Source organism: Phoca vitulina, unplaced genomic scaffold (genome assembly GCF_004348235.1).
Source record: "Phoca vitulina isolate PV1807 unplaced genomic scaffold, GSC_HSeal_1.0 scaffold43, whole genome shotgun sequence".
NCBI classification, from domain to species: domain Eukaryota; kingdom Metazoa; phylum Chordata; class Mammalia; order Carnivora; family Phocidae; genus Phoca; species Phoca vitulina.
The window spans coordinates 13,243,758-13,266,466 of NW_022589746.1; the positions used below are offsets into that span (position 1 = coordinate 13,243,758).

The 22,709-nt window shown below is 43.7% G+C and overlaps 1 protein-coding gene across 2 annotated transcripts in view; it reads left to right on the plus strand.

Annotated features, from left to right (window-relative positions):
* The window catches only part of PRKG1 (protein kinase cGMP-dependent 1), a 1,214,718-nt gene that overhangs the window by 679,527 nt on the left and 512,482 nt on the right, over positions 1-22,709 (plus strand). The gene's annotated exons all lie outside the window — the stretch shown is intronic.

Below are 22,709 nucleotides of genomic sequence, written 5' to 3' on the forward strand. Positions count from 1 at the left end.
CCTTCCTTCTCTCCCTCCCTCCCTTCTTTCCTTCCTTCTCTCCCTCCCTTCCTTCCTTCCTTCCTTCTCTCCCTCCCGTCCTTCCTTCCTTCCTAACTTCCTTCTCTCCCTCCCTTCTTTTCTTCCTTCCTTCCTTCTCTACACCAACGTGGGTCAAACTCACCAGCTCATGAGATCAAGAGTCTCAGGCTCCACCACCTGAGCTAGCCAGGCGCCCCTAAAACCAGATTTCTTAACCATGTTGGTCTGTCCTAGCTCAAGAGTTGTGCTGCCCCACAGGGTGGCCACTAGCCACTGGCAGCTCCCGAATGCTGGAAATGTGGCTGGCCTGACTGAGAAATTGAACTTCCAGTTGTTAAAGGAAGATCCACCAAGTAAATTTAAAGATCCGATTGTTTTATTAACCAATTCATGAATCAGGCCACACCCCATGTAGCAAGTACAGATTCACTCCCAGGAGTTGTACAAAGTGTTTTCTTGTTTGTTTGTTTTTGTTTTTGTTTTTGATAGAGGATGGGGCAAGAAAGTTATTAGCAAAGGAAAAGAATTGTTCCAGAGGAGGCTGTTTCCTAGGGGGAAAGCAAGGGGTCTCATCCTGCAGATTACCTCATCTTTCAGAGCAGGATGGAGAGGACCCAGGTGACAGACTCACTTTTGCTGATGGGAAGGAAAATGTTGTGGCTGACCTAGTTAAGGCTACCTTCCTGGGAGGTTGAAATTGCAACTAACTGGGTATTACCTGGATTTGGAAAGTCCGTCTAAGTGACACCATTTTCGGCCTGTGGTTCCCCCACCCCTTTTTTAACAGTTTTATTTATACTGATATCCAGGGACATCTGGATGGCTCAGTTGGTTAATCGTCTGCCTTCGGCTCAGGTCATGATCCCAGGATCCTGGGATCGAGCCCCACATCGGGCTCTCTGCTCAGCAGGGAGCCTGCTTCTCCCTCTCCCTCTGCAGCTCCCCCTGCTTGTGCTCTCTCACTCTCTCTGACAAATAAATAAATAGATAACCTTTAAAAAAACCTTTAAAAAAATAAATAAAAACTGATATTCACTTAGACTACTAAAAGCCTTTTTAGTATGTTTGGAACAACTTGGGTATGAAATCTACTTTTGCAATGACAAATTTTATAAGTTTAAAGGAAACATCAAGTATTTCTGGTTAAAAATTTAGCGTTTTAATTGAGATGGCCTGTATATGTAAATACATGCAAGATTTTGAAGACTTTTTAAAAGGGAAAATATCTCATTAATTTTATATTGTTTACATGCTGAAATATTTTTAATACACTGGATTAAACAATATATTTTAACATTAATATCACTCATTTCATTTTATTAATGTGTTTACTTAAGGAAAATTAAGTTTCATATATGGATCGCATTATATGTCTAAGGACTGCACTTCTCCAGAGTTTACGTCTTAACTCCTAAGCAGAGAATCATTTTATTCTACTATGACTTTTGAGGGGATGGCGAAACTTGAAGCCACATCCAAAAACTGTGTCATACAGCTTGACTATCATGGTCCGATGAATAGATCCGAAATGACTAGGACAGTCTAGCTACAAATAAGACAGAGCATCCGTTTATCTTTAATAGTTCATCAAAACTGCTATGCTTGGGCATAGCTATTCACTGAGACACAGGATAACTTATATCACGCAAGAAAATCTTGCTGATGCCAGCAGGGAGGGTCTAAGGACCCAGAGGGGTCCTCCAGGAGCAGCCAAGGGGGTGCTTGGCTTCACATAGGATGGAAATCAGGAGTGAGACAGCAGGAGGTGAGAGAGGAGTTTACTAAAGATACAGAGAGAGCAGGAACATATCGGGTACCTGGGAGACTCAGAAAGAAAAGGAACATGAGTCTCGTCTTTGTTTGGGGTCTGGGGTTTTGTGGAGGACCATGGTCTGGTGTACGGGTCCCCCTCGGGCATCCCGGAGCTGTGAGAACAAAGACGAGCGCTCACTCGTTAATCCTTGGAGCCAGGGGTCTTGGCGTGGAGGTGTCTAGCTCAGGTGGCTGCAGTACGTGTGTGATTGCTTCATCCTCTCCTGCTCCTTCCTTAAATGTTCTCTGTTCTCGAGAAATCACTGACTCCTTGCCCCTCACGAGGAGGACATACACTTTTGCATTACGAGGCATGCATAAAGCGAGGTGGGGGTGCAGGTCTTAGCAAGAATGGAAGCAGGAAGAGAAGTAAAAAGCAGATTTTTATGGAGTCCTTCAGTTTCTCTGTCTCACTGCTAGTCAAAGAAACGGAATGGCCACCTGCCAGTAATGTTTTTTTTTCCCCTGTGATTCTTTTATAGGAGGTGAAGTGGGGTGGAGGAGGGGAGCTGAGGCTGGTGTCATTCACGAAAACTACACACTAGTCAGTTTGTCTCTTTTCCATACCATCTCTTTACAGAGAGAAGCCATGGCTTTTTTACACACACTCTGTGTGTAATTGTGTGTGTATTAAACGTAGCAATCAGTAGGATGGTGAGAGGCTGTTAGAATAAATTGTCAAGTTCATGAGAGGTGGCATGGCTTATCTGCCCATTTCCTTACCGCTGCTAGTGACTGACCCAGTGGCCCCCACACTTCAGAGTGCATCAGAACCACCTGGGACCATGGCCTGTTAAGTCAGATGGCTGGGCCTCACCGCCTCCCCTCCCCAAACTCAGTACTTCTGGGGTGGGAGTGGAGACTTTGCATTTCTGACTGGTTCTCAGGTTATGCCGATGTCCCTGATCTGGGGAGCCTATTTTTAAGAATCATTGATCTGAACAAATGGAATTGAAGTGCTTTTGTTTTGTTGTCTTCTGTTTCCATTTGTATTGAGTACGCTCTGTTAAAAGGTATGAGATATGGGTGGTCTTTAGAGAAAACCTCTTACTATCTTCATGCTGCCCTAGCAGAGCTAGTACATGCTGACCCCGCACTGAAGGTACCCTGGGCTCAAGCAATGGGGGAGTAGAGTGGCTGCGGAACTCTGGGGGTGAACAGGCAGGGAGAGGACATGACTTTAGGTGTATGCTTTTTGCCATCAGTCTTCCATATTTTCTCTAGTCCCCTATTCCAAACTGGAAGAATGATTTGCTATGACCCCCTTCATAAAGGACCAGTCCGACCAAGCACATACCTCAATGCCCAGGACACATAAACTAATATTTCTTATTAGCCAAGTGGCCCAGAATTACTAAGAGCTCTTAGAAACCTGTATATATTTCCTAGTACCAACACATCATTTTCACAGATCTACCTTGGAAGAACTTCCATTTTATATTGTTTTCTTTGCTCCCATAATGTTTACACTTCAGATATTTGTAACATGGCATAGAATCTGAAGAAAAATGTGCATGGCATCTTGCATGTTTAAGTGTTGATTCTTTCACTAAATCAAAATACCAAGTATACTGAGAGTGAGTAAACGAACATATCAGAACATATGGCCAAATGGGGGTCATTCTTCAAACTAATCACCTTTAGAAACTGTAAACTTTATTGATGCTTCCATTGTTCCAAATGATTTTTAAACTCCTACCCTGAGATTGTTGCAGGGCTCCATTTATAAGTCATACTGGAAAATTGGTATCTTAACTCAAAAGTACACCCTGTTTTCAACAAAGAACAGAGTTATGCAACCAAATCACCTTTCAGACCAGACTTGGCAAAAACATGGTATGTAGCTATTTCTACATACCAAAACTTACATCAGAATATGAAGATTCTAGAGACTTTGAGAGTAGTACAGAAGATTCACCATAGATTGAGAAGACAAATTCCAAAGAGAGGTACTAAAAATATTTCTCAAGTTCTAACTGGCATTTCTGAAACAAGTGTATGGGCCGTTCAAGAAATAGATCAAATGCACTCTTCCACGAAGTTCTCCCTGACCTTCCTCCTCCTTCCTCTAAGTTGGAAATAAGTTCATTTGCCTTTGCATATACAGCATCCCTTCTCTGTATCTTTCTGATGATAGTAACTCTTCTACCTTCGAGTAGAATTGTCATTTTCCTTCTAAGCTATAACTTAATCATTCAAGGAAAGAACTACATTCCCCTTTGTCAATTGACAAAGTACCTTGTATTTACTCTTTCATTCTGTCAGTGTTTATTCTGGTAGCACTCGCGGTACAGCAGTGAAAAAGACAAAGGCATTCCACTAGCACAGAGCTTCGCTGAATGTGGTCTCCAGACCAGCAGCATGAGCATCACCCAGAAACATCTTGGAAGTGCAAAGTTTGGGGCCCTACTTCAAATCTACTGTATCAGAAACTCTTGGATGTGGGGTGTCTGTACAGAAATCCGGGGTGTAATAAGCTCCTGAGGTGATTCTGATGCAGGCTGAAGTTGAGAAGCACTGAATTCAAGGGACACAATCCTAGATAGATAGATAGATAGATGATAGATAGATGATAGATAGATAGATAGATAGATAGATAGATAGATAGATAGATATAGATTAGATAGACAGACAGACATACTTTGTCTTCTTCACCACTGTATCCTCAGCACCTAGGATAGAGCTTAGCACAGGTAGGTGCTCATTTTATTTGTTGAATGAATGATGAGAAGTGACCTAAGAGTTAGCTAATGCACAAACCCTTCATTTTATACAAGAGGAATCCCCTGGCATTAAATAACATGTCCCAAATCAGAGTGAAGACCTTGTCATTTTATTCCTAGGTCAATGATAGTTCCTCCATGTTACTGTTTGATAAAATAGATATGTAATGAAGCATGCAGAGAGACTGATAAGGTCTAGATCATCAAGGAAGACTCGCTGATGGAGCTGGGATTTAAAGGATGGGTTATAATCTGGTATGTGTACACGGAAGATGGAGAGAAATAACCAGGAACTAGAAATAGCCAAAACATTTTTTGATGCCCTCAGAGGAAACCAAAAACGTAGTTGGTGAGTAGTGTGATTTAAGATTGTCTTTTGGGGGGCGCCTGGGTGGCTAAGTCGTTTTGCGTCTGCCTTCGGCTCAGGTCATGATCCCAGGGTCCTGGGATCGAGCCCCACATCGGGCTCCCTGCTCAGCTGGAAGCCTGCTTCTCCCTCTCCCACTCCCCCTGCTTGTGTTCCTGCTCTCGCTGTCTCTCTCTCTGTCAAATAAAAAAAAAAAAAACTTAAAAAAAAAAAAAAAAAGATTGTCTTTTGGGACAGATTGTGAAAGGTTTTGAGGATGAGATTTACGAGTCTAACCTTGATGTGCGAGTCAGTAGGCTTTCTTCCTCCTTTCTGAAACATGGACACAGAATAATAATGGCAGAGTTTAAGAATACCAATCTTCGCCAGTCCTTCTCCATGAGATCTTTCAGGCCCAGACTCTCCTCGTTTTAAAAGTTTTATTGCTAATTGAAGTATAGTTGACATGTAATACTAGTTTCACGTGTACAACATAGTGCTTCAGCAACTATAGACACTACAAGATGCTCACCATGAAAAATGTGGTTACCGCCTGTCACCAAAGTCACGGCACTATTATCGACATATTCCCCATGCTGCACCTCCCTGTGACTTGTAACTGGGAGCTTGCCCGTCCTGGTCCCCTTCCCTTCCACCTGTTTCATCCACGCCCCAACCCCACCACCACTACTGCTTTATCTGTAGCTGTGTCTCTTCTGTTGTTGTTTGGTTTGTTCATTCATTTTGTTTTTTAGATTCCACACATAAATCTATGGTATCTGTTTTTCTCTGTCTTATTTCGCTTAGCATATTACCCTCTCCGGACTCTCCTTTTTAATCCCTTATAATATTTATTTATTTATTTATTTATTTGAGAGAGAGAGAGAGAGAGCACGCCTACAGGGAACAGGGGCAGAAGGAGAGGGAGAGGGAATCTCAAGCAGACTCCACGCTGAGCACAGAGCCCGACTTGGGGCTCGATCCCACAACCTGGAGATCATAACCTGAGCTGGAAACCAAGAGTCAGATGCTTAACCGACTGAGCCACCCAGGCGCCCCAATCCCTTATACTTTTTAATCTAAAGTGTGGCAGTTACTCTTCCCACATTTAACATCTTCTGCAATCGGCTTCATTCCCATTACTTGCCTCCCACCCCCTCCTCTGTTCACCATTCTTTGTTGGGGATGTCTTTTTTTCTCTCCCTCTTTCTCTCTTCTCATCCTCTCATGTCTAAATCCTTCCTGTCCTTCAACACTCACTTCAGAGACTTCCTTTTAAAGTATTGACTTAGCACCCAGTGTCTCCTTCTACCTGTATCAGCAGCACCAAGACTCTCCTGTTACCCCCTTCAGCACAGAACCTGTGTCTGATTTTTATTCCTCATATTGCCTAGACCAGTGCTTTTTGTATTCCAAGCACTCAGGGGATATTTTTAAAAAATTAATAGAAGATCATCTCATAATAACAGATAACATATGTTAACCAAATGGTAATGTGATGTTTTTAGTTCACAAAACACTTTTCTCTGGGTTCCCCCATGTGGTTTGGACTACAGTCATGGGAGGTACATACATGTGTATCCTGATTTTAGGGGACTGTTACGTAGAACTTTTCCTGACAATAGACTCATTTAAAATACAGATACCATTCATGAAAGCTAACTCTGAGCATGAAATAGGAAGGAGGCCCTTTGATAAATGCTTTATAAAATGCAATATTGTATTTAATCCTTTCAACAACCTTCCTGAGATAAGCAGTCAGCCTGTCAATTTACAGCTAAGAGAAGTTCACTATTGTGACCATGTTAACTGGTCAGGATTTGAACTCACATCGTTTGACTCAAGAACCCAAGCTCTTAAATTATTCCATTAAGTGAGTTTCCTAAGGATACATAGCTAGTAAGTGGTAGAGCTACAGCCTGAAGCCAGGTCTCTTGATTTTAAAATTCCTGTTTCACAATTAGTAGAGTAATCATGGGTCATTAAGGCTTGGACACAATCTCCCTTGGCCTTTTTCCTGATTGTCCCTGAGTATAACTAATTGCAATTTTGACATCACAATCAGTGCTGTGGCAACAGATGGACCATAAGGTGTAAAAATTGAAGCAATTGAGAAAATGTTTCTTTTTTTCAATTTGCAAGGCTATAGTTAAACATCACATACAGATTTTTTTAAAGCATCCAGTTAGATAGGTAGTAAATGCATTTTTCATAAAATGAGAGCCCAAATTTCTCAATCCCCAAATTAGGTTTGTCTTTGACATTTTTCCCCAATTCTTTTTTTTTTAATTTTTTATTTTAATCTCTACCCCCCAAAGTCGGGCTTGAATTCGTGACCCCGAGATCAGGAGTCGCACACTCTACCCCCTGGGCCAGCAAGGCACCCCACCTGACTCTTTAAATGTATTTAATATGCAACAATGTACAGAAGAATACATAGTAAATTTCATTTACTGACACAAGAGATGAGTCGCTTTGATTGGCAAGAGGAAGACCTCCTGAATTTGGAACTGCAGGGAGTATGCCATTCCAGGACTAGAGGCTTGGAAGAGGCAGACATTCTCCCTGGAAGGGATTGTGTAGTCCAACACTTTTTTTTTTTTTTAATAGATGAAGAAAATGAGACCCAGGGAAGACAAGAGACTTGACAAAGTCACACGCCCAGTTGCTGGCCTAGTATGTAACGGGATCTAGATGTTCCGATTTCCCATCCAGAGGCAGTAAGGTGAAGGGTTAAGAGCACAGACTTTAACATCAGAGAGACTTAGGTTGGCTGCCTGGTTCAATAAGTAACTGTGTAGCCTTAGAACAATTACTTAACCTCTCTGTGCTTCCATGTCTATGAAATGGGAATGATATCACCTCTATGGACCATTGTATTGATACATGACATACTTATTTTTATCATAATTTGTTCTGTAATTATTTTTTTAAAGATTTTATTTATTTATTTGACAGAGAGAGACAGAAAGAGAGAGGGAACATAAGCAGGGGAGTGGGAGAGGGAGAAGCAGGCTTCCCGCTGAGCAGGGAGCCCGATGCGGGGCTCGATCCCAGGACCCTGGGATCATGACCTGAGCCGAAGGCAAACGGTTAATGACTGAGCCACCCAGGTGCCCTATTCTGTAATTATTAATCTACATTTGTTATATAGAACTAGTAGCAGTAGATAAAGCATCTTAAGTGCAAAGAGACTTAAATTTTAGTCTAATACTATTCATTTTTTAGTGTCTGTGTTCATCTTTGTCTTTGAAGGGTTGGCCTGAGTGAACTAATGGTCTGTTGTCAGATTATCTTATTTCAAAAATTTGAACTCAGATCGTTTGACTTAAAAACTCACACTCTTAAATTATTAGTCCATGAAATGAGTGTTGCAAGGATCCATAGCTAGTAAGTGGTAGAGCGACAGCCTGAAGCCAGGTCTCTTGATTTTATGATTCCTGTGTGGATAGCATGGCCATTGTCACTGGGGGTAGGTCTGGGGTTGAACGTGGCTGCTGTTTAGGCTCAACCCCATCAGACACTTCAGTGAGAATTTATCAAGGTGGTGCTCACTAGGTTCTTATACTAAAGCCTGAAATGCACTCTTCAAATATTCAGTTGGCTGAAACCCACTTTTTCATTTGCGTTAGAAGGGCCTGCCTGAACTCTGACTTGTGGAGGATCCGGGCTGGTACAGCCCTGCCTTGGGCCGGCACGCCGGGTGCCTCTGTGAGCGAACGGTCCCATTCAGGATGTCATTGGCACCGCTGCCTTTGAGCGTGCCCTGGCAGACGAAGGCCATTTCTTCAAATGCAGGAGAAGCATGACTAACTGGACAAGAACCAGAGCTCCCTTATTCTCCCTTTAGGCTGTCACCTGAAAGAACAGAGGGAGGACGTATCCTCATAAACTGTGGAAAAGTACAAGCCCTAAAAGCAGGGTCTGAATAAAGACATGCTGTTTAAGAGAAGCAACTCATGAGTCTTTCTTCGTGGGACCAGAACAATCCAATACCCAACTTCAGAGACACGTCTCAACTGCCATTCCCTTCAGACGCCGGCATTCCTCTTCTGAGGCTCGACTGGCTGATCCAATGAGCCTGTATTTATACTGAGTTACAGGAGAGAGGCTATTGTGAAATACCCGACTGAGGCCACGGAAATGCCACGGAAGTCAGTGTGGTAGCATGTATTTTGGATTTGTTATCACACTTGAGAAACATTATTTCGGCACTCCCCTTCAGATTTGCCATCGAGCAATTAGATTCTCCAGAGTCAGAAATCAGATAAAAATGTAAAATCCAATGTTTATAGGAAGGCAGTCGCTAATACTTTTTGGCACAAGTGTGGACATGGCCTCCAGCCACGGGAAGCCAAAGGTGGGGGTGTGAGTATGTTAACGACGCTCTGCCATGTCTCGGGGCATGCCGGCTGTCCTAACAAAATGCCACAGATTGGGGGGCTTGGACAGCTGAAAATTCTCTCACAGTTCCGGGGGCTGGAAGTCTAAGATCAAGGTGCCACCATGTTGGCTTTCCCTGAGGCTTCTCCTTGGTTTGTAGACAGCCACCCGCCCACCATGTCCTCACGTGGCTTTTCCTCCATGTGCATGAATTCCTGGTGTGTCTTCCACTTCTTCTAAATACCCCAGTCAGGTTGGACTAGGGCCCCACCCTTATGACCTCATTGAACCTTAATTATCTCTTTAAAGGCCCTACCTCCCAATAATGAACATCAAGGTTAGGGCTTCAACATATGAATTGGGTGGGGGGAGGAGAGAATGGACCCAATTCAATCACAACATGCATGCAGTCATCTTCAAGAAAAGAAGGACTGGGGGGCCTGGGTGGCTTAGTTGGTCAAAAGTCCAACTCTTGGTTTTGGCTCAGGTCATGAGATTGAGCCCCGCATCAGGCCCCATGCTGGGCATGGAGTCTGCTTGGGATTCTCTCTCTCCCTCTGCCCCTCCCTCCCCTGTTCATGCTAACACACACACACACACTCTCTCTCTCTCCTTTCTTATTTCTACCTTTATTTCTCCTCTGCTTGAAGAACCAGATCTCTCTGGATTCTCTCCCTAGTCCTCTGACATTCGAGGTGCTCTTCCTCAGGGTTTTGATTTACTTGCTACAGATTTGCCCAGAGAGAATGATTTGTTCCTCTGAGAGCAGATTCCAGCTTCCTGGGAGAGAGAATTTATAGGCCCACCTCTACTCTGATACCCATCCATACTCAATCCAATATGGGAAAAGGACCGAGGCCAGGGTGATAGTGAAACTATCTAACAACCTATGCAGAGGCCCAGCAATTCATTGTCATGGGAGGGACCTTACAGACCTTTCAGCCTGGAGTTAACCTTCCCCACCTGCTGGGCCATGGAGAGGCCCAAGACAAGGGCACTGGGAGACTCAGGACAGTGGCTATTTATCACCAGGTGCAGATTTGCAATGATTTTAAACGCTGGTCCAGCCATCCTGCTAACAGCTGAAGATCTGCCCTGGTTGCCCATCGGTTCCAAAAGGAGCTCTTGCTGGCCTACCCTTGGGAGGGGGAGGGGCTGTCCTGAGCCAGGTGGCTGTTCTCCATCCGTCTCCCACCAGGGAGAGCTAGTACACCACATTCCTCTAATTCAGGCCCTCTGTCTCTGCAGAAACAAAACAGGAGCTCCCCAAATGGGCCATTTCCCTATAAACTATAAACCTGGTATAAAACAGTAAAGAAATGCCTAGCAGTCCATTCACGATCTTCAGAAAGCTCTCGCTACATAGAATGTGTGATTTTTCTTGACGGGGAGGAGAGCAGACCTTTTTAAAATATGAAACTCTTCCATGGCTCATCTAAAAATATTGAGACTTCTGTTCTTGACAGTTTAATGAGACAATAAATAGTAACAATTTCTCGGTTTATTGTGCTCTTCATCACTACCACCTGCCATTTACCTGGGGCTGGCTGTGTCTTCTTCCTCACAGAGCCGCCAATGGGAGGACTGCCTCTTTTTTTTTTTTTTAATTTAATTTTTTTATTGTTATGTTAATCCCCATACATTACATCATTAGTTTTAGATATAGTGTTCCATGATTCATTGTTTGTGCACAACACCCAGTGCTCCATGCAGAACGTGCCCTCCTCAATACCCATCACCAGGCTAACCCATCCTCCCACCCCCCTCCCCTCTAGAACCCTCAGTTTGTTTTTCAGAGTCCATTGTCTCTCATGGTTCTTCTCCCCCTCCAGGGAGGACTGCCTCTTATTCATCTCCAAGGTGTGTGCCAACCCCCCTCTGGCTCTGGGGGACAAAACAAGGCCTGCAGGGAAGCCAGCAGGTGCAAATGACCTATACCTCTGGAGCTCAGCCTTTTGTGAGCTCTGAGAATGGAATTGTGCAGCCTGTGAGGGGTCCAGGGAAGAGCGGCTGAGGCCTGCAGGGAGGATGAAGGGGAGGCTGGGGTTTTCCTGTGGGTTCAGTGCTCTGGGGTCTGAGCCCTTGCTGCTGGGCATTCATTCGCACCTGCAGGACTGACACAGGGGGGCCCCAGTTCCAAGAAATCCTCCTGCGAGCAGGTGTCTGAGGATGGGGCAGGGTGGGGGCGGAGGGCAGGGACAGGCATGCATCTCTGGCAGGAAGGAAGCAGACTGATGCGATTCGGATCAGCACCAGCCTGATCCGTCTTTAGGAACCCTTTCACACTTCATTCCACTAAAAGGGGTTCAGCGTCTATTTTGCAAATATTCACCAGGCGTGTGCGATGTGGACGGTAGGCCCTGAGCATGACAGGATGCGGACTTGTCAATGTGGTGCCTGCTTTCAGTAGCACTTTTCACTAGAAACTTTTATTAGCTTTTATCAGCTTTTATCTCGAACTTTCACTGAGGATGGATGGTGTTGAGATTCAGCTTTGCGGTAGCAGAACAGCTGTGCCTGCAAGGGGTTTCTGTGCTGTCAGACAAGATAGAGAAGACAGGATAGGAGCCGACAGTTTCCAAATGCATTTTTGATTTGTTTGATTTCCTCAGAGGTGTATGGAAAACAAAAATATAATTGCTGTTTACCCGCTGACCCTCTTGCTGAGGTTGAAGATAAAAAGGAATTTTTTTCCCTTTATGACTGAGAAAAAGGCTGTTCTTTGTCTTTGCCGTGCTGGGTTCTTTATGGTCATATACACCTGAGGACAGAGGATTATTACTTATAGCTGATTGCATCCGAGTCAAAGCCAGTGTAACTCTGGCAGCCCCTCCCCCTCTCCAGCTAGAATCTGGGGTGTGGGCAAGGCTGCTCCTCGGTGGATGGTGGTACATGATTCCCAGGCCATCGATGCAACCAGCAGCTTATTATCTTTTCCAGAGTTCTTAAACTCTAACCTTCAAACAAAGCATATGAGCACTTGAGAGCCATTTTCAAGTATAGCATACATATAATATAACCGAGTTTATTTCTGGTTAAATTAAGTTTCTCATTTAAATTTAAATATTACTTGCATTTTGAGAAAACAGACACAAATGCGAGATTTCCTGTGACCACCAGACTGTGTTCACAAGGGAAGCATGCTAAGAGTTTGCTCACCAGGGACGGTAGAGTCCAGCTGGTGTTGGTCTCTTGATGCTCTCCTGTTTGTGGGGCTCAGCAACTAGTCACATTCTTTAAGGACGTGGTTTCCCAAAATGGCCTTTCTTATTCATACACTCTCTTCCATTAAAAAAAAATCCTCTCTCCTGTTTCTGAGGTTGTTGTCCACTATGTGAGTTTCTTTCTGACCTCCTTTCCTCCAAGTATGAGTGTTATGTTTCCCATCATCTGCGTAGAAAACAGTTCTGTGCTCAAACAAAGTCCCCCCACCTCTGGTTTCCCTCCTGGGGGCTCCCAGGCAGTTCTGGTGGCTTGCCTGAAGCCATAGCTTTTGGGGGTGACTTCTTTTTGAAGCACCGGTCCTTTATGCAGGAGGTAACCGTCAGTAGCTGTAAGGGGTTGAGTGAGAAAGCAGGTGAACAGACTGCTGGAAACTAGCTTGGGGGAGAGGGTTTGGGTCACGCGTAAGAGAGAAGCAAACATGTTAATGAACGGGGTCAGAACGGCCAGGACCATGATAAACCAAGGGAGCAGTGTGTCTGCATTCTTGTCCTCTTCTCTCTAAATCGTCTTTCCATTTCCATCTGTGTGTTAAAATTATTGTCAGTGCTAATGCTTGTTCACAATACTGTTTAAAGAACTAAGGGTTTAATAGACAACAGTATCAGGACATAACTCTAGGGGCCTTTTATATGCAGAGACCCTAGAACCTCACAGAAAGCTCGTGAATCCCACTATTACTGTTACAGCGACAAAGCCATGCACTGTCCCAAATGCTTTCTCCGTAATTGCTCACCCACCCCCGCAACAACCTTGGGAGGATTTTCTGGTGGGTGAGGAAACCGAGGCACAGATAAGATCAAAGAATCCGTCCTGGGTCTTAGAGCAAATAAGAGGCAGACATGAATCCAGGCAGTCTGGCCGAGGGAGATTGTTCGTTTAATTCCTGAAAGTTCTAGCTCATTTTTTATGCACTCAGAATCAGTGCTTTATCCCCCTGAAGGAAAGGTCCTGTTAAGTTTCACCACCAGCCACGTATCCTAACTTTTTCTTGCCTTGTCAGCTGCCTGTCAGTTTTGTGAAGAAATGCAGCATGAAACTGACAGGAAGAAGCTCTGAAATCTGTAACCACATGGCAGAATATTGAAAAATCTTCACCGAGTCTCATTTTGTCATTTACTGTATAGCCTTCAAACCAGCTGCTGGTGGCACAGGTGATTTACTAGACACCATTTAGCTAATACGTTATTTTGCCGAGAAAATTCATTGTGCCGAGTTCTCCTCTCATCTTTCGTGGCTGCTTACTTACAAAAACAGAGTGCCCAGAAACTCTGAATTATTTCGCAGTGGGGAGAAGCCAAACAGAGAAGGCTATTCATTTAAGCTGTTTCAAATGGAAATCATCACTCTGAAGAAAGAAATATACGTGGAATAAGATGTATACGATTCTTGAATAAAGAGAAATACTTAAATGGCACATTTCTTCTTTGGAAGTTCAGAAGGCATTATTTATTAATAGGGTATTAAATTACATTGAATACTTTCTAGCCTTAAAGCTAGGATGATGAATAAAAAAGTGTTTTCCAGGCTCTTGAAACCCTAGGCACACCTCAGGCGCATGTAGGTTTGCGTAACGCAAGTGATCGTGTTTGCCGTATGAACGTTATGTCAGACTAGTATTTGTACAATGCAGCAGTATTATTATGCAGCTTCCAATGTCTCCTCAGAAAGGGACATCCAGACATTATTTCAAAATCTCAATGTTCGTTAGAATCTAAAAGAGAGCCCCTTAAATCCAATAGATGGATACACACTATTATTGTTCATTCTTACACGTGTATAAAGCTTACATCTTGTATGTTCAGATTTCTCTGTACAGAAGAGCAGAGTGGCCACCCAGCCCATGCATACACCATGGAGAGGCTCGGCTTCCCTGCCTCGATCAAGCAGATGACTAAGGCACATTTAAGATGAAGAAGAGAGTAGGATGGGAAAAACTGGGGCAGTCAAAACGTAGAGTTTTAGAAGAGAAAAGGGCCTCTCTCTTGTCTCTTGAAAGACCAAAGAAAGAGATGCAGAAGGAAATAAATGAGAGAGAGAGGTAGGCAGACCAATGGGCTTGGAACTATCAGCAAAATGTTCATGTGAGCCAATATGTCACCGTGATTGTCGAGAATGGCAGATCCACCAGTAATGACCATGACATTTTCCTGTCCTCAGGGAAAGACAAGCATCCATTCTTAGCATTACTTGCACCAGGAGTTGTGAAATGTCGGGAGACATCATTCATTGCCTGCAATCACAGATGCTAGAAACAGCATGTATATGAGCAGTGAATTAGATGAATTGTATTTATTATGGCTATATATTATAAAATATATTCTCTTTCATAGAATTACATGCAACAGTTTCTTTTTTTTTTAATTTTTTTATTGTTATGTTAATCCCCATACATTACATCATTAGTTTTAGATATAGTGTTCCATGATTCATTGTTTGTGCATAACACCCAGTGCTCCATGCAGAACGTGCCCTCCTCAATACCCATCACCAGGCTAACCCATCCTCCCACCCCCCTCCCCTCTAGAACCCTCAGTTTGTTTTTCAGAGTCCATCGTCTCTCATGGTTCTTCTCCCCCTCCAATTTCCCCCCCTTCATTCTTCCCCTCCTGCTACATTCTTCTTCTTTTTTTCTTTCTTAACATATATTGCATTATTTGTTTCAGACGTACAGATCTGAGATTCAACAGTCTTGCACAATTCACAGCGCTTACCAGAACACATACCCTCCCCAGTGTCCATCACCCAGTCACCCCATCCCTCCCACCCCACCCCCCACTCCAGCAACCCTCAGGTTGTTTCCTGAGATTAAGAATTCCTCATATCAGTGAGGTCATATGATACATGTCTTTCTCTGTTTGACTTATTTCGCTCAGCATAATACCCTCCAGTTCTATCCACGTCGATGCAACAGTTTCTAAAAGGAGGGAAAAATTACATGTGTATTTACGGAATAATGTCCTATAGATTTATTTTACTTTATTAATTTTTTAAAAGATTTATTTATCTATTTGAGAGAGAGAGAGCGAGAGAGAGTGCATGAGCAGGGGTGGGGAGGGACAGAGGGGGAGAGAGAGAATTCCAAGCAGACTCCCTGCTGAATGCAGAGCCTGACACAAGGTCCATCCCAGGACCCTGGGATCATGAGCTGAGCCGAAACCAAGAGTTGGATGCTTAACTGACTGAGCCACCCAGGTGCCCCTAGATATATTTTAATGAAAAAGAGCAAGGTACAGGACAATGTTATAGTATACCCCCATTGTTTTTCTACCCCCCCCCCATTGCAAGGGGATGTGTATGCATGCATGTATGAGCTATAATATTGGTATATTCATAAGGTATTTCTAAGGGTATCTAAGAAGCTAATAATAGCAGTTTTATATGGGTACAGAGACTGAGAATAGGATAATAAGGTTTATTTTGGCATGTTGTTTTTTACTGTTGGACTTTATTTCCCTGTGTTCCTCTTCTCCTCCCCTGACAAAAGCATTTCATTAGATAAAACTTAGAGTTCAGTTTTCTACCATTTGTCAAGCTTCATGGATAGATTGACAAATCAGAAAAGAATTCTCAGAGTAGCATGCGTCAGAAATCCCTCTAGAAACTTGTGAAAATACAGATACCTGGGTCCCCTCTAAGCAGGTTAACTAAAATCTCTGGACACAGAGCCCTGGAATCTGCATTTGGAATGAACATCTGGACCCAAACCCTCAAGGGTCTGCAGATTTCCCTCTGAGAGACACTCCATGTGAACTCATGGGGCTCACGTGCTCACGTGGAGGGCATTTCCGGAGTGAGCCATTCAACCCCCTGAAGATGCAAATCTGCAATGACCACCTTAGAAAAAACAACCATGAAAAATAACAGTTATTATTGTCATTATTGGTGGATCTTCTATTGACTTATTCCCACCTGAAGGAAGGGGAAGTGTGGCCATTATGTTCAACATCCTCCCTTCTCTCTGAGGGGGGTGATGTATAGAGCCTTCATATAGAAATCTTCTCTTAGAAAACTTATGTATATGCACGTTACCTTTAATGGTATTCACTGAAGACATAGATGTTTTTATATATGCCGGTGGGACCTTGCTTTCTCAGCCCTTTGTCAGGGGACACATGAGCCTTGGTGGCTCACATCTCCTGGGATAATTAAGATGCCAAACTGTTTCGCCTCCTCTTCTCGACCCTCACTTCCTGTGAATGCTGAGGCTGTGCCATGTGGACACCATGCACACCTCATCGGAACCGCCCCGTCTTCCTTGCTTTGCGGCATGGCGGGCCCCCATCACCCCTGCTCCCGGAGAAATGGGACACTTTACTGGTTCTCTTCTCCCACTGCTTGCTTCTTGCCTGCCCCACAGACTGTCCCGTGAAGGGTGGAGGAAGATTTCCACAAACTTCCACAAGTAATTAGACCTTTTGTTGTGCCATCAAGCAGAAACCCAGCTCCTGTGGTTTGTGGGCTGCTATCCATGGTTCTGATAATTACCCTGAGGATATTCGAGGGGCTTCATCCTGGCTTAGCATCAAACAAAACATTCCCTACCATTCTTGAACCTGCATTTCAACACTAAGCCCAGGTGTCTGGACATTCATGGGCCCCCAATGCCTCTGTGAGGTCTCCCGTGTTCTTGGACCCAACCATCTGCCCCAAATCTTTTTGACATTTTACTCAGAGTGTCTCCTGGAAACAGGTCTCCAAGTCACTGACTCTGATGACCTGGCATTCCCAGACTGAGCACATAGATCAGCCTCCCAGGTCTCTAGGACCTTAATATCATAGGATATATTAAAACAAATACAACACGTTTTTCCATGCAATTGTTATCATTCATGGGGTTGCCAAGGTAACAAGCGCTATGTGATCTATTAGAATCAGTATGGGTGTAGCTGTTGAGTTGTTAATACTAAAAACTATGCATTATTCAGCAAGCTGCTTTCTCTGCTTACCTAATTATGTAGCTTTTCTTCTTTAAAAGGACAAGTGATGGTCTCCCAATTTCATGGGAAGAATATTTAATAAGTTAGACCTCAGTAAACAGAATGGATTTGTTCTGGAAAAGCTGCCTGTGTATTAAATTCTATTTTCCTATTGATGTGCATTATAAACTTGGAGATTCTATTCTGTGATTTTTGTTTTGTTTTGTTTTTCCTCATAAAATATCATTTGTAGTTAATAATGCAGCAAAGTTGAAAAAAAAACTGTGGAAAAAAGGAAAACTTATATTTTATAGGAACAATAATATTAGGTAAATAACAGCTTGGAAATATGAAATTTCTCAGGTTTTTATTTTTTTTAATTTGCCCTAGTAGGTTAAGGGTTGAAAGAGGGAAAAAAGATAGAAGCCCTTTGCAAAGAATTCTGATTGATCAATTTTAAATTTGTAATTTCTTTTTCTTTTAAATATTCTACAGAAGAGTTCAGAGTTCTGTCCGGTTGCCCAGGCTCTGTTTCATTGGAAACCAAGAGGCCAAAAGTACGTTAAAAGGAGCTAAGACCCCACCAAATATACAATAAATAAACAATAAATCATATATACGTATATCGCATCATTATGCCATACACCTTAAACTAATGCAATATTCCATGTCAATTACATCTCAATAAAACTAGGAAAAAATTATAAAGAAAAAATCTTTGAAAAACAAAACAAAACAAAACAATAATAGCCATTCTGATTATGGCAGTTGTTCATTTGGAAACCTTGACGCAGTGGAAACTAGAAGCATTCTGTGAATTTTAGGGTTTTGTACTGAGGACATAATAGCAGCAAATACTTGGATATTAACTGCAACCAGTCCATCAAAACATCCCTCTTGTGATTAAGAATGCCTTCCTTTGAAGAGCTTATTTGTTGAAAGCAAAAATTCAAAAATATTTCCTAATCATCTTTTGATTAAATAGTCAAGGACTTGATTAGTTCTGCCTCTTGCCCTACTGAGTTGACAGCTCCATCCTAGAGCTAGGGATAAACACATCACCACAGTGCCCACCCTCGAGGAACTATGAATGCAGCAGGGAAGCTAGAACACACACACACACACACACACACACACACACACACACACACACACACCCTAACAAAGTGATGCCTGCCGGGAAAGGAGAAATTAAGAGTCCTGCTATTATTGGTTCTTACGAGTGTCACCAAAAAACCTTTCTAGAAGACACAGTGCTGAGATCCGTAGGATGGAAAGGAAAGAGGAGACCAGGAGTATTACAGGCAGAAGGAAAGGAATGTGCAAAACCCAGAGTCAAATACAAGCAGGGCATTGCGAGGAGGCAAATACACTTTCTAGAGAATATTCTGACAGTGATAGGTAATCTGTTAATAACCCACTGCACCTGTTAGAGGCTGGGAGAGACCAGCCCTTCATCCCGGTGTCCTTGTTCAGCATCCGACTTTTATACCCTTTTAAAAGATTAGGATTAAATGTGTAGTCAGAAACCACAAGGGTTTAAAATGAAATTGAAAACAGTGCTTTCTTACCTCATTTCTGGCTTCCTCTCTCTGTCGAGCCCCCTCGAAGTACAGTTTTTGTTAATAATATTGTTTTCTGCAAAGTATGGACATACTGTCAAGACTGAGCCTGGCGAGCCAGGAGTGGTCGGCAATGAGGACCCAGGGATGGGCCCTGGGGTTCCCACTGCTTCCTCCCGTAGAGAAGCCGGGGAAACACTGTCAGGTCTGAAGATAGAGCAGAGCTTGGGTCCTGATGAAGGGGGAGGCAGACGACACCAATCCCTGTCCTTGCAGTCTCCCTCCCCCCATCCTTGTCATCTGTTTCTCGTCCTGGGCATGAGTGAGCCCTGAGTAAAGGCAGAGGACTGGGGAGGCCAAGGGAAGGATTGGTCAAAGGAGGGAGGGGATCTGGAGCCCGAGGGCAGCTGATTATCTCTGAAAACTCCTCACTGCACTGATGCACCTAGATGTGGCTGTGTTGCTTAACTACAGGCACGTCCCTCACCCAGAGTATGGGACTTATGGTCGTCAAGTAAGAAGGGAAGCATCTTCAGAAATGAGAGAATCATGAGCCTGTGACCCATAGCCCGGTCAGCAAATTACAAGCCTTTGAATGGAAGTCTTCCTTGGGACACCTGGGTGGCTCAGTCGGTTAAGCGTCTGCCTTTGGCTCAGGTCATGATCCCGGGGTCCTGGGATTGAGTCCCGCATCTGGTTCCCTGCTCAGTGGGAGTCTGCTTCTCCCTCTCCCTCTCTCTGCCCCCTCCCCGCCCACTCTCTGCTCTCTCTCCTGCTCTCTCTCTCAAATGAAAAAAAAAAAAAAAAAATGAATGGAAATCTTCCTTGCCTCCTGCCTTGATTATTACCGAGTTCTTCCAATCCATCTTCCTGTCTCGGGTCTCGCGGGGCCCCCTTTCCTTCCTCTGTTTGCGCACATTCATCTAGATCCACGAGCTCCTGGGCGCTAGATACTCCTTCGGGTGCTGCAGTCTGAGAAACCACGTTCCTGTTCTCAGGGGGCTGACGTTCTAGTGGGAGGGAGGACAAAGAACAGACGACAAGCCGATACACTGAAATAATTTTAATTCCCACTTACAGCGGGTGCTCTCAGAGGAGTATAAGTGAGCTTATACTCCCTTAACAGGGCTACTGTGGAGGAGGTCATCAAGAGAGGCTTCTCTGAAAAGGTGCCTTTAAGCTGAGACATGAATGCGGAGGTCAGAGATCAGAGTCTTCCCGGCAGAGAGCAGTCAGTTCCAAGTGCAAGGTGGGAACAGGGGAACAGTACGACAAGTTCCCGCAAAGGCTAGTGTAACTATGCCCCCGTGGGCCATGGAGGGGAGTATGGGGGAGGGTGTCCTGGCTTTGTCAGAGGAGTTTGGGTTTTATTTAGTATAAAGGAAAGCCATTGGGGCACTTACTGCAGACAAACAATGGCATATTTTTAAAAGCATATTATATAATAGATGCCTGTTAATCTATAATAATTAAATAAATGATTGAATAAATAGGGGAAAAGGGACACGTATTTCCTACGGATAAATTCTAAACAGTACAAGTAGATTTTTTCCTCCTCCAGGAAATAAATGGAGCTTAGTTCCTCTTGCATGTGGGCTGGATTTAGTGACTTGTTTCTAATAAACAGAATATAGAAAGGAGGGAAAACATCAGTGATTTTGGAGTGGAGACACTCGGCAGACACCACCAGAACCAGTGATAAAGGATGACATCACTAGATATGTCATGTGAATTCTGGGGAGATTGGGGCCCTTACAAAGAGGCCCCGGAGAGATCCTGCATCCTTTTCACCGTATGAGGACACAACAGGAAGTCTGCTTCCACTCAGAAGAGGGTTTTTCTTTTTTTAAAGATTTTATTTATTTATTTGAGACAGAGTGTAAGCAAGAGAGATCACAGAGGGAGAGGGAGAAGCAGACTCTCCGCTGAGCAGGGAGCCTGATGTGGGACTCGATCCCAGGACCCTGAGATCATGACCTGAGCCTAAGGCAGATGCTTAACAGACAGAGCCACCCAGGCATCCCCAGAAGAGGGTCTTTACCCAACCATCTGGGCCTTTGAGCTCAGACTTCCAGCCTCCAGAACTATGGGAAACACATTTCTGTTGTTATAAGCTTCCTGGTCTGTGGTATTTTGTCCTAGCAGCCCGGATGGACTAAGATATGTGCCCCTGACATGATGTGATGAGAAGGACATTTCATTTCTGCCATCATCCCCCAGCCCCATGATCATGAGAAAACATCAGACAAGTTGAAGTCTATTATACAAAATACCTGACCAGGGTGCCTCAAAATTGGCAAGGTCATGAAAAATCAAGGAAAGAAATGAGGAGCGTTCATGGGCTAGACAAGACCATGGAGGTATAACAGTTCAGTGTGACATGGTATCCTGGACTGGATCTTGAGATGGGAAAAAGAAGTGGATTTTGGGAAGTGGGAGGTCCAGAAGGGGGAAAACGGGTGACATCCATTAAAGTTTGTAGTTTGGTCAATAGGAATGTGCCCATTTCTCAGCTTTGGTGCAGGTACAATGGTTATGTAAGATGGTAACAATGGAAAGGTCGGGTGAAGGGCATTCAGGAACTCTCTACTAGCCTCACAACTCTACTGTAAATCTGAAATTATCCCCCAAAGAGTCTTTTTTTTTAAGGAAACAAGCAAAAGGGAGGATTTTAGCTTCTCTGTGATGGATAGACTGAGGCAGGGGTACAAAAAGAGAAGCAGGGGAGCAATGAGGACCTGGGCTACGGGAGCATCCAGATGGGAGATGGTGGCGCCAGAGATGAGGCTCCAGGTGGGGATGGAAGGTGGGTGTGTATGTGGTACTAATTTTCAGTAGCCAAGAAAAGACCCAGGAGTAGACAGAATGGGAGTAATGGGATAAGGACAATGGGGTAGGGCTGGGGGAGACACTGAGATAGGAATTGTGTCCTAAAAGATAGATATTATGATGTCAGTTTTCATTTTGGAAATCTTCACTAGTTTCTCCTGAAAATGTAATAGAGACCAAACTCCTCACCGTGACCTACCAGACCCTCCATAACTCAGTCCCTAATTATAGTTTCTTATCCCTTCCACACTTGATTTTCTACACAGCTTTCACCAGACACAGACACATACACCTGATGTTCCAACTACAAGTCTTTTCAGATCCTGCTGCAGTTAATCTTTTACCTCTTAAAACACCAGAACACATTCACACTGTCTTATTTGATGATGATGATGGTGATGATGATGATGATAAACAATAGAACACCTTTTTGATAGTGTGTCATATTCTACACCAAGAGCTTTACCTTCATCCACCACATCGATGCTCAGCAGTATTTATATGAGGAAAGTGCTTTTCTTATCTTTGGTCTGCACTTCGGGAAGCTGATTTTGGGGGATGGAATGGCTAACTAATTGGCTGTCCTTAGTCTAAGACAACAGCTATAAACCAAGGGTGCTCAGGAGAACCCCGGACCCCTGATCCTGCCAGTTGATGTGAAGATCAGTGTGCCAAATGTCACACAATTACCAAGTGACACAGCAGAGCTTTTAAACTACAATATTCTTACTCCAAATTTCATGTTATGAATGTTTATAACAATACTCCCTTGGTACTAGATCATGAGTTTGGATAAGTGACCTGATCTCTCTGAGCTGTGTACTTCTCAGGGATAAAAATGGTGTTGCTGGGACATGGTCAGAGTTCAGTGGGATGGTGGTTAGTGAAGTAT